General features: G+C 40.2%; 1 protein-coding gene across 1 annotated transcript in view; it reads right to left on the reverse strand.

The window, feature by feature from the left end:
* Nucleotides 1–12,886, reverse strand: part of LOC103383968 (E3 ubiquitin-protein ligase DTX4) — an 82,063-nt gene that overhangs the window by 51,555 nt on the left and 17,622 nt on the right. The window contains exon 3 of the mRNA XM_025058811.1: nt 12,019–12,197. The gene's annotated coding sequence lies outside the window, so the exon portion shown is untranslated. The remainder of the gene's footprint in view (nt 1–12,018; nt 12,198–12,886) is intronic.

Raw genomic sequence — 12,886 nt, forward strand, 5'->3', positions numbered from 1 at the left:
TCATCCGGTGCCCAGAGGCTGATGTTCAGAACAGACGTTCTCAAGGAAAAAACGAAAAAGAAAAAAAGATGCACAAATATTACATTACAGGATTCCAAAAGGCCGACAGAGACGGGCTTCAGCGCCAGGCGGCGTTGGTGCAAATCTGCCCCGCAGCAATGAAAGCAGCCGGAGAATTAGAGGGAGACAGCAGTGAGATAAAGAAGAATTAAAAGTGCTGCAGGAGGATGTGTGAGTCTCCTGTGAACAGAGGAAGCTAGGATCAAAAATGAAATGACAAGCAGACAGCGTGAATGTAAGTCTGAGTCAGAAAAGTCAGAGCGGCCAGTGGTGGAACTAATGGGCATGAACCAGAGCAATGGGAAAAGATTTAATGAGAGAGGAGGAGAACAAGGAAGGATAGAGGAGAGACGGCAGCCGGTCAGTTCCTGTCGAGGGAGGGTGGGGAGGGTCTTCAAATGCACAGCTCCTTATCAAATGTTTGGACATGAACTTATTATATTCTATTACCATAATAAAACAGCAGAACATGAAGACGTGAGGATGAAAGCAGATCAAAAGTCCAGGCCGCAGCACAGAGAAAGGTAAATAGTCTGCATGGGGAGGAAGCTGGAGAAGGTGGCAGTAATGTACCTTGGGTTTGGTTGCCAGACAACAATTCACAATGAAAAACCATGAAAGTGATGGGTGAGTTATGCTAACAGTGTCAGGAACATAGGAGGCAAAACATGGAAGGAAATGCCAAAGAAACTAGGAAACAAGAGAACATCAGAAGATCAGACCCAGAGTGTGAACTAAACTAAACACAGTCAAAGTCAAATTACTGTCCTTCCTTGAATGCAGCAGCAGTAACAAAAACAGTTACAACAGTAGTAACGATAGCAGCAGTAGCAGCAGCAGCAGTAGCAGTAACCACAGCACTTGTAACAATAACAGCAGCAGTAAAGGTAACAGCAGCGACAGTCGTAACAACTGCAGTTACAGCAATAGTAACAACAGGACGGGCTGCAGCATTAGAAACAGTAACACAACAGCAGTAGTAACAATAACAGTATCAGCAGCAGTAACAGTAACATCAACCGTGTGCATCCTAACTGTAGGGGAACTGTGGTGAACAACAGGCATCCTGTCCAATGACTCAGACACTTCAACCACATGGTCACTAGTAAAGGGCATCAGATTTCTGCTCCTCCCTCAGACCGGTGTTAATACTGTTAGTGAAGAGAGTGAGCTCACACAGTGACAGATCATTATCACACACGCACGGAACAGATTTCCATGTTCCTGTTGTTCCTGAGCAGAACTGTTCACTCAGCAGCAGAACCCTGGACGTACATCAACATTACTGTGATCCACAGAAGCAGGTCACTACTCTTCATCCCTTTGTCTCAATCAAACCACGGCCATGTTATCTGTCCTGTCTTCACTCATCTCATCAGCTGGGTGAACGCTTCTGTCTGTTCCTCGTTCAGCTCTGCTGACTGATACTTAACTGAGGATGAGTCACTCTTTCTGATGACAAAATAGCTTCTGAATATATCAATAAAATGTATTGATAACTTTGTCAGAACCCTGGACTGGAAATATTCCATTCTGGCCTATGTACCTCAGTTATGGTGACGATCCAAAAAACAATAATCGACAACCATTGCATAAATACACCTTACATATCTTAATGTTAGGAACAAAAGAACTAGTAACCCACTTCTGAAATGATAAATTAGCAAATAGCTTGAAGAGAACAAAAAAAAAAAAACAAACAAAAACACAGCACTACAAAATTTAAACCTCCAACCACAATTCTCTCAAAAGAATAAAGAAAAATAGATAAACAACACGCAATAAATAGGTGACAGTATACTTTAATACCAGGATTCTTTCTAAAAACTGAAGAAAAAATAACAAGTTGTTCGAGATAAAAACTTTGCCAAAAGATATTTCAGTCAAATCAAATTATCATAGTTTATAATAAACAAAAAAAAAAAAAACCCTGGGCGTCATGCTTTGCAAAATGTTTCCAGTCTGGCCAAGAAATAAAAAATCATACTAGATTACCCTCCAAACTGCTGAATGAATATCTAATAATGAGCTAAAAAATAACTAAGTGTAGCTATAAAAAAAGAAAGAAGAAGAAGACAAAGGAAGGAGTCAATTTAGATTTAGTCAAACGTGATAAACATTAGCAAACGAACTAAGAACGGTTGCTATTGATTATCTTTAGACAATCTATTTTTCTATTGTTTTTAGATGTTTTTTTTCTTGTGTGTGTTCCAGTCATATTATCTGTTTTAATTCCAGTCTGGAGTGTGTGTGTCGCCTGCGTCTAAAAATATTTAATTAAATGAGCTTCTAACGCTGCACTGCCTCCAGCTTCACCCAACGACCTCATGGCTTTAAAAAATCGCAGCTGATGAAAAAGAGAGAAATATCATTTGGCTTAAAATAGGTCGGCTGTATTTCACAGTCAATTAGCTGCGCGGCCAAACTGGACCAGCTCCAGTCTCACACTGAGAGTCAGAGAGTCACGCAGACCATGTTTGGTCCAGATGGACTCAGTCCTCCTGTTCTCATACAACTGTGAAATTATTAGTAATAAGACACTCACGTCTGAGCAGCCGTTCGTACTGTCTCTGTGTGCAGGTGGTGGGGTGATGACATCATCGTGGTTCTACCTGCCGCACCAGTCGGGTCAGAATGGAGTCTACACTAAAACGTCTGTCATGTTAGATCTAAATACTCTCAGCACCTTTATATGAAGATAGAACTAAGACTAACGCTGAAGCATCCATGATATGTCACACTGTGCTTGAACACTGGGATAACCTTCCAATTACCCTTCACATCCGAGAATATACCACAACATGTCCGGTTAGATCAGCCTCCAGCTCAGACAGTTTTGTTTCTGATCTGCTGAAAGTTGTTGGCCCACAGACATGGAGAATATTTCATTCTCTCACTCAGACGCCGCAGCTTGTGCAGCACTAAAAAGGAAAAGTCATTTCACTTTCACATCCACGTGGATTTGCATGTCGGTGGATTTGTGTGGTCCTGAGATATCAGGATTTTTCTTTTGTTAATGGGCTGCTGAAAGCAGACCACCCGCTCAGCTCCTGCCTGCCTGCCTCTCAAAACTCCGGGGAAGCATTCATGAAAAATTGATTTTTGTTCTGGTGGAGCATTTACCAGAGCTCTGAGTTCAAGCCCTTCCTATTGTACAAACCATACGTCTAGGCCCAGGAGAGCTGTGGTGGGTGTGGGTGTGGGTGTGTGTGGGGGTAAGAGAGGTGTATATGCATGCCAAGGTATTCTGAGGTGATGCATTAAATGGCTCTGAGAACATTATGCTTTCAGTCATTAATTTTCTCCAAGCAGCCAAACAGAATCAAGCTAAAAGGCTCTCTGCACTGGGAGACAGTGGGCTGGATGAATGGGAGATAAGTTGGCTCCCCCATACGCTCAGGCAGGAAGAGAAGGGAAGCCTCTATTGTTGAGAGTGGAATGAGAAATGGAACAACAATAGTACCGCACAACAATCGCACTTCCCTGATAGACAATGTTCAGCCCCAAGACTACACACATACTGTGGAGACAATACCGCTGCTGCAACACTTCCCACAGGACTTCTCTTAATACTTTCCTCAGTATGTTCCTCACACTTCCCACAGCACCTCCTTCAGTATTTCCCTTCATACTTCCTGCATGTACTTCCTTCAGTACTTCCCTCGGTACTTCCTTCAGTACTTCCCTCAAGTGCTTCTTTCAATATTTCCCTCAGTACTTCACTCAGTACTTCTCCCATTACTCCCCGGAAAGATCCAGACTCAGAGAAGGGAGGAAAAAAACCCCAGTTAAATAGTTTTAAAGATATCACATGATTCCCTGAATCATGTGATGATGTCAGCAGCTGTAGCTTGCTTCTCAAATCTCAACCATAAATACAGGAAGAAAGTGGAGGAAACAAATGAAGAAGAGGAGATGAGTTGAAAGGGCGTAAAAGTATAAATAGTAATTATACTGTATTTCTTGCAATAATCACACCTTTTTCAGTTCCATCTTTCTGTCACATGGTAACACTGATGTACACACTACAGCCTGTAGGTGGCAGTAATACATCTATGGTTTATTGTCCAACCAGGAAAACATACAAGAGGATCATCTGGAGCAAACACATTTGTAGTAAAAAGGTATGAAATATTATTTGGTCAATAGAAATAGAAATGAAGTTCTTAGTGTTGAGAAGTGTCTACAATGTGGAAATCCAGGAGGAGCATGAAGCAGTGGTCAGTGGCTGTCAGTCCAGCATGGACTGAAGTCTGTGTTCCTACACACTGGAGCCTCAGTCTGCCTCAGGCTGCCTGCAGGACGGACGTGATGTCACGTTTGTTCACCTGAATATTTGACCAGCATAATGAATACACACTTTCTGCTGGACTGAAATTACTGCAGCCTGTCTGATCATACTACAGTCCATCCATCATTAATCTGTTGACTACATCCATTCGTCCGACTCTTCACCCAGTCATCATCATGTCCATTCACCCTGTTTTACACCTATACATCCAACAACAATGGTCCCTGTCCGTCCATCCATCCATCCATCCATCCATCCATCCATCCATCCATCCCTTCAACAAATCCTTAGGTTCAGTGATTTACTGGATCATTTCCTTGTGTAAAAGAATATTATGACCTGATTAAAAAAAATAGTTAATTGTATTAGTAATTTTTGGTGATAGTAAAGGTGTGGGTGAGGGCCTAGAGAATACATTATGTCTATGTGTCAGTGTGAGTGTCAGTGTGTACTCTGTGTCATAAAGGCTCCAACAACAGCTGTGGGACCCTGTGGGATTCTATCTGCAGAGAATTCTCCCTGTGGTTCGTCTCAGTTCTCCACAGGGACATTAGTTCTTTAAACCCACAGAAGACAAAGTCACAGTGGAATTTCTCTGTTTCTGAAAGAGGAAAAAGAAGGAAAGCCCCCGAAGTACGAGAGTGTGAGGTGTGTATCGGAGAGTGTGTCCTGGCCCAGTGGAAGGGAGTGTTTTCTCCGTTCCACGAGGAATCAATTCTCAATTCTCTGCCTCATTTGTTACTGCTGGCAAACTCCTGTGGAGACTTGGAATCCTGTTTTATAATCAGCCATGAAAAAGCCGTGGATAATGGACGATAATAAGATGCAATTACAGAAGAGAAGATAAGCCGAGTGCAATTCAAATAATGTTCATGTCATACATACAAGGAAAAAACGCACCGTGGTGGAATCTAAGGAGAACATACTGGATCTCATCGTTCCCCTGGACAGAAGGGACCGAGGAAACACCATACAGTTCAGCACACTTTAGATAATGACAGAAACCAGTCATCTTACATCTGATCACCACCGCTTCTACATGAACATCAAGTCTTCAGGCCACACACTGAGACAAACCATTTACACTCCAATCCACACCCACACCTTGAGTCAGAGAGAACAGCTGTCATTTAAGGTAAAAGACAATGTGCAGAAAACTTAATTATGTGGTCAGGGTCAAGGTCATGATCAGGGTCATAGGTTCAGAGAAAACCAGCCAGCAGCTCCTACCTCAGTGATATTACTGATCATCCGTGAGTCATTTTAACAAAACACTGATGCTAAATTGACAACAACTGAGTTAGAACAGCACACCGTCATGTCTCTGCCTCGCACTCAGATAAAAAGAGGAAAACACACAGAGGGGAAGTCACTGCATAACTTATAACAATTTACTGATGATCACCTGATCTAGTCAGATCAATGATGAGTCACTGGCTGCAGTCACAGAAAATAATTTCTCTTTGTCCTGGTTTGACTCTTTGTCATCGACATAAAGGGGAGTTTTAATTCCTGATTGAGAACATATAAAGGTCCAAACGTCCAGGTTATTACTATACTGTTAATGTATCTTTTATTATTACTATTATTGGGATATAATAAATTTAAAAAGGATAACATGTACTTATAAAAGTCAACAATAATAATGATACTTTTTATAATAATAATAATAATATAACATAGTTTTTAGACCAGGTTGATTCTTCAAATACATAAACTGTGACTGAATCTATGTCAATCCAAGTCACCTCTGCTGTAGGTGGCCTTCACATACTAGACATCATCATCATCATCATCATCATCCTACTCAGTTCTGTGTCTCCATGTTCCTGTTCTATGAAGTGTAACTCTATTACACTTTTACTTAAAACCAAAGGATTAAAACTGGAGACAACAAATACTTTTACCAGCTGTGTTCTCATGTCATAACCTGAACGACTGCTGACAGTCCGTAGGCTGCTCTTTTCTGTGTTCTCCACAAACAAGAGAATTCTACTGGGGACAGAAAAATAAAAAACAAATACTTTGGCTTTCAGCCCAGCGTTTCTTTTGCAGCAGAGTTCGGCTTCTCAATTAGCCCAGAGTGAAAAAAAAAAAAGACGCTGCTGTTTACTTTAACAGCCAACAGTTTTGTCTCGTCTCTGGTCGGAGGATGATGTTTTTTTCTTTTTTCCTCATCATCTGTAGCAGATGGCAGCGACACCACTGACAGTCGGAGTGGAAGCTGCTTCATTTCTGATCTCATCTCATGGCTTTCTTACATCCTTCTGCCAAACTTTTAAAACGACATATTTACATGAGTCGAAACGTCTTTGTTAGAAAACTAAAATTACTTTATTTTAAAAACAATTTACAAACCGACATATGGTGAGAATATTTAAAACAAAAAAACTGGTCCATAAAACATCTGAAATGATGATTGTCTGCTGACTTCCGTGCATCCTAAAGACTTCACAGCTTCTCCTCTCTAACATCAGCTTCCTACTGTGTTTTGCTTTTACTGCAGTACTGATCCAAATACCAGGTTAGTATTTATCACAGGAGTTCATGAATATAAACAGAACAGAAATAGCAACCGGGCCGAGCCTTCAAACACTGGGAGTGAACACAACAAAACTGAAGGAGAGAAGAGTGGAGCCATCAATAAAATCAAAGATTAAAGAATAAAAACCATGAACAAACTCCTGAAAATAAACTTCATTTATGACAGCAGTAAATAATACAAACTCACAACTGCTACATTAGTACAATACCACATTACCACATTAACCTGTACTAGACTGATACTTTGTTGTCTACTCTCTGAACTTGTTAAAAAACACCATGAATAAAACAAACTTTCTGTTCCACTAAAGGAAGAGACAATTCCCACCCTGACTCGTGGTATTGTATGACATCATCACAGCACCAGATCGACCCACTCTTACCCTGACTGTACTGTTAACATGACCATAGAACCTCAGGTACAGCTGTGACTTTGTTTATAGTAATGAAGGGTAAAGTATCTGTCATTTTATTGGAGAGTCAGAGTTCAATACCGAACCCCTCACCATGCAACTTAGCAAAAAATACGTTTTTTGTTAAATAAAAATATCTAACTATCTTTCCTAAATAACCAACTAAAACATTTTGATAATCCAAATATTAAAAAAAAAAAAATTATTAACATCTATCATCACGGGCCAGGAGTTTGAGACCACTGATTTGAAGGCTCATCGGATGATCTTTGTATATTGGCATATATTCCATAAATCATGACCAAACAAACCAAACTTCTCCTCAACTGCTCCTGTCTATTTTTACTCAGAGTACAAAGTTTAAAGATGAAATTCAGGAACAATAGAAAAACAGTGGACATCACAGTGGAGTGACAGCTGGATCCTCCTGTAGAAGGACAGAAAAAGTTTCCCGACTTGCTGTCAGTGACACCATCACTAAGTGAACACCTTTAAACTTTTCTGCAGCCGGCTGTCTGTATGCAGCAGTTTTTCCTGCATGTCACTGATTTTCTCCTCTCGGAACTTATCTCTGTGCCGCCTGCACACAGCAGCAGTCCAGGCCTGTCAGTCACTGCAGGAAAAAACAACAAACAATATATTCCAGCCCTGACTCGTGTTCCACTGAATGTTCTCGGATAGTTGCTGCAGCTCTGACTGTGCACGCTATTTGTCACAGCAGCAGAAATAAAAAGGCAAAAAAAAAAAATTCTGTCTAAAAATATTTTGTTTCATTAGAGAGGAAAGAAAGGTTTAAGCAGCGTCTTCCTGTAGAGCTGGCAAATTAGATCCCAAGACATTTCTTCTTTTGAAGAGACAAGAATGCAACAAGTGGCTGCCGCTCATTTTTAGGTCAGACAGGATCCAGCAGCAAAATATAGCAACATTTGAATCATGAAAAACAGTGAGGATGGGAGCACCAGTGACGGTGGTTCATGCTGTGGTTTGTTTGGTTGTTATTGGACGGCGTGTGAGCAGAGAAGGAGCTCCACTGTGAGGAGATCTGACAGGGAGAGAGGAGCCAAGAATCAAAGCTGTTGAGATGGGGGGATGGAGGTGAGGAAGAGAGGAGGGGGAAGAGCACACTCTAGTCCTGGAAGTGTCTCCATGTAAACGACAGTAATGACAGGAAGCATAAGAACATGTGTCAGAGTAATGAAGTAGTTAGTAGCGCTACGGAGGAGATTATACACCTCTAGGCAGTAAAACTCAAGCGTTTCACCTCATACTACCTCCAAAAATATCTGCCTCTCCCAGTACCACCAGTATTACAAACATTAAATACAGCAGCACAAACCTACGCTGTGAAGATAAGATCAGTGTATGGAGAACAGTAGACTGTTTATCAGACACACCAACGTGCACAATGAAGTAATACTACAACAGGTACTTCAATTCAATTCTAAGACAAAAACACACTCCTGTTTACTGATCGTGTAACTCACTCCATCCTAAGAAATCAGATTCTCCCACGTACCACCAGAGAAAGCCCAAGTACCATCAGAGGTTTGGATACCACAGTTTAAGAAACACAGAGTTAAGGTGGATTCCACAAGACAAAAATCCAGCTTGTTTTGGAATCCATTTTAACCCAGTTCATAGTTTTAGTGGGAACGTTTCCAGTTTTGGTGGGGATATTTTCAGGTTCAGTGGAAAGGTTTGGAATTTGGGTGGGAATGCTTCTAGCTTTAGTTTTGGTGGAGATTTGGTGGAATTGTTTTTAGTTTCATAGGAATGTTTCCAGTTTCAGAGGGAACACAGCACCAGTGATCAGCCTGTTTATTTGGAGAACAGTTGACTGAGGAGCTGCTCTGACTCCTAAACCTATTTGACTTTGACTCATATTGTGACAACACTGTTAACTTTTATGACTTCATTTACATATTTATGCTCCTGTATTAATCACAGTGTGTGCGCGCATGTGTGTGCGTGTGAGTGTACAGGGGCTGCATCATGATCACGCTCTCTGTAGACCTTTGCCTTTAGAGACTATTTTCTCTGCATATATTTTACCTCATCTAACTCTTCCTTCATGTCAGAGAAAGTTTTATCATCACCTCCTCCTCCTCCATTCCCCCGCCTTCACCAAAATGTTACGGTTCACTTTTTTACAATACCACTGAAGTTGATTGGGCTCAGTGTAAGGACATGTTTTTTTCACCACTGCTTCACTGCAACGTAAGAAGCAGATATAATCACATTAGCATAGCAATCTGAAGGAGAATAGCTGCTAATGATTTCTCCATCTCTGAAAAACAACAGCTGGATATTTTTGTGGATTTGTGTATACGTTACAACAGAGGAGCAAAAAACTTTGTTTAAATTAAGAAATAATTTTATCCTATTCTACTAATTCTATAATAACAACTCTTTTAATGTGCCCTACATTCGGGAACATCTATAAGAGTAATACATACACTCCAGCCTGTAGGTGGCATATATGTAGAGTGTGTTTCACAGCTAGATGAATATGATCGGTGTAAAATGAGTGATGTCAGTTTCAAACAAGTTTGGAAATATCCTTGGATGAGATCAAGACTTTTCTTTTCACTGCAATACTCTGGAGTATCAACTCAAAGTAAAACATGTTGCTGTGAGCACAGACACCAGTGCTAATGTTAGCTACAACAGTCCTGGTACAGACACCAGAGCTAATGTTAGCTACAGCAGTTCTGGTACAGACACCAAAGCTAATGTTAGCTACAACAATCCTGGTAAGACAGACAAACAGTAAATCTAACCAACAATAGACCAGAGCCAAAGAACTATTCAAACGTTAAATATTTGAATTGAATTTGTAGTAATATTTAAGTGGACAGGATAGAAGAAAAATGTATTTGTGTATTTAAGTGAAAAAAAAAATTGTTCATTGTGTCAGATGTTGTCATTAATTATTTCGCTTTTTTAATTTCATTTTGCATCCCCCTCCCCCCTTGTTTTACAAGAAGGCTTTGTGAAGGCATTTTGTGTGTATCTGTGTGTGTGTATGTATGTAGCCTAATGGCTGTTTGTCCACTCCAGTCAGACTGTTGTATTTATGGCAGAGTCCTGGGCTGACAGGAAAACTAAGTTAGAGTAATATGTCAGTATGAAATAGGACTCTGTGCCAGTATTTCTCTGAGGTTCAGTTTTATTGTGGCCTGGTTTCTCCTGTCATGTCCTGAAGGCACAGGGGCTCCAGAGGTTCTGGCCTTCACCGCTCACTGCCTCTGCCAGTTGATCCCAGCTTACAAATCTCATTTTTCACTGACAGAAATATAACCTACCAGTGAAAACAAAATCCGAGATAAAAAAAATAATTACAAAAAAGAAAAAGATTCCAGAGGGTCTTAAACTTTACAAGATTTGGCCCCAAACCAAATACTATGTTCATGATTATTTTTACACAGTGTTCAAATAATTTCCTTGGCTTTGTGTGAACTGATGTCTGATTTTATGTGTTTATTTTAAAAGTTTGCTCCTGCTGCCATACATATATACTGTATATACAGTATATATATGTACATATATATATACATACTGTACATATAGACACATACATATGCTTATATATGTGTGTACATATAAGCATATAGAAATTTACTTTGCAATCACTGCATCAGTCTAAGCCCCGCCCCATATACATTAATCTCTGTATATAAATCAGACTTAATCTGACTCAATAAATACTCCACAGAGTGTAAAGAAGTCCACAGAACTGATTAAATCAGTGCTGCCTCCATCCCTGGGTTCAAATGCATGATAATGTGACTCCAGTGTTAAAAATGTGTCACTCATATTTACCCGACAGCAGAAACCCACCAGAGGAGACAGCAGTGAGACCTGAGTCTGAGCAGGAAGCGTTTTATCACATGATCCAGCAGGTAAATTGACTTAATGCTGAAGAACGTAATTTCTATAAACTACATCTACAGACTGCAGACGTCTGAGGAGCTGCAGTCTCTCACTGAGGAGGATGAATGTGACATGACCGCAGGCTGTGGGTTTACAGAGAAACAGGACGGGAATACAAAAAATGTCAGTGAAGCTGAACTGGTTCAACATGAAAGTACAACGTCTGATCATGTCATGCCTCCATTCTACTTATTTTGTTTCTATGATCCTGTTGTCAGAGGTCATGTGATGTCAGAGTCAGTGTGTACTGAAACCCACTGCTGTTTATTCTTAGTGACGCCTGAACATCTTTAAAGATGACAATCATTCCCACTCTTATTAACACCTGTGGTCATTGTAGACTGAAAACATACAGCCCACCGGCCAAAAGCGACCCGCTACGAGGTTCAATACGGCCCGCTTGATAAATTTTAAAAGTAGAAAAAGCACAAACACTTTATCTTAACAATGTTGTGTTAAATGATATTTCTTAATTATGATATAAATATAATATATATAATAAATATGATGCATTTTTTAATAGACTTGTACTTCTTTGCATTAACAAAAAGAGACAACATGGAGTTATTGTTATTTATAGGTAATTATGTTATAATTGTACTGGTCCAGTCCACTTGATAACTAATCAGGCTGAATGTGGCACCTGAACCAAAATGGGTTTGATACCCATGTTGTAGAGAAAACTCTCACACTGACACACACACAGAGGGAGAACGTGAGAACTGTGAGGTTGGAATCAAACCCATAACCTCTTTGCTGTTAAACACAATCACTCACCTCCTGGTCAAAGAGTGTCCCCTGGTGGAGGCGCTGGTGCTATGATCTTCCACCCATGTTTGATAGGGTTCTGCCGGGTGGTCACCTGACTTTAAACGCTGTAGTCTGACTCAGCAGTTTTCAGAGACAAGACAAACATCACTCTCTGCCTCCGTCTCCTTCCATCTGTTTGCCATAAACTGGAACATAAAAACAAAACGACGAGACAAAGATTTACTGCAGTACTTTAAAGGACAAAGTCAGTACAGTACAGTAAAACCAGCCCTGGAGTAAGAAACCAAATCAGGAATTATTTAACCATTTTATATTAAGTGTTAGGTTTCAGCTTCAGTGGATAGTGATGCTGGTTTGTCCATTTGTCTTAGAGCTAATAATACAGGGCTAATATTGATCCTACACATAAACGAGTGACAGATACAATTCTTTATATTTTTCTTTTTGTATTGGATAAACAGACCCTGGTTCTTCACAGCTCTCCTCCCTTTCCTCCAACAGCTCACAACATTCTGCTCATCATCGTTTTTTATTTTCTTCTTTTTTTTCTGAAATCACTTTCAAAACAAACCTTAATGTGCATTTAATCTACGATGCTGTTGTTACCCCTGCAATTATCCGTGTTTTTAAAACCTCAGATTTCCACTTCACCCTATAATCAGGCTGCTCTGCTGTTGGGACTTGGTCTGTATTTATCCCTTGTTTTCCTGTGTGTATGTTTTAAACTGTTGTTCTCGTGATGCAGTCATCAGTAAAATAATAATTGATGGAAGCAGAGTTCAAAACTGGGTGATTAAAAAAAATGGACCATTCAGAAGCCCTCTTTTTAAACACAACAAAAGAAAAATTCTTCAACAAAAACACAGATTCCTGC

This window comes from Cynoglossus semilaevis, chromosome 9 (genome assembly GCF_000523025.1).
Source record: "Cynoglossus semilaevis isolate Cse_v1.0 chromosome 9, Cse_v1.0, whole genome shotgun sequence".
Classification (NCBI taxonomy): Eukaryota; Metazoa; Chordata; class Actinopteri; order Pleuronectiformes; family Cynoglossidae; genus Cynoglossus; species Cynoglossus semilaevis.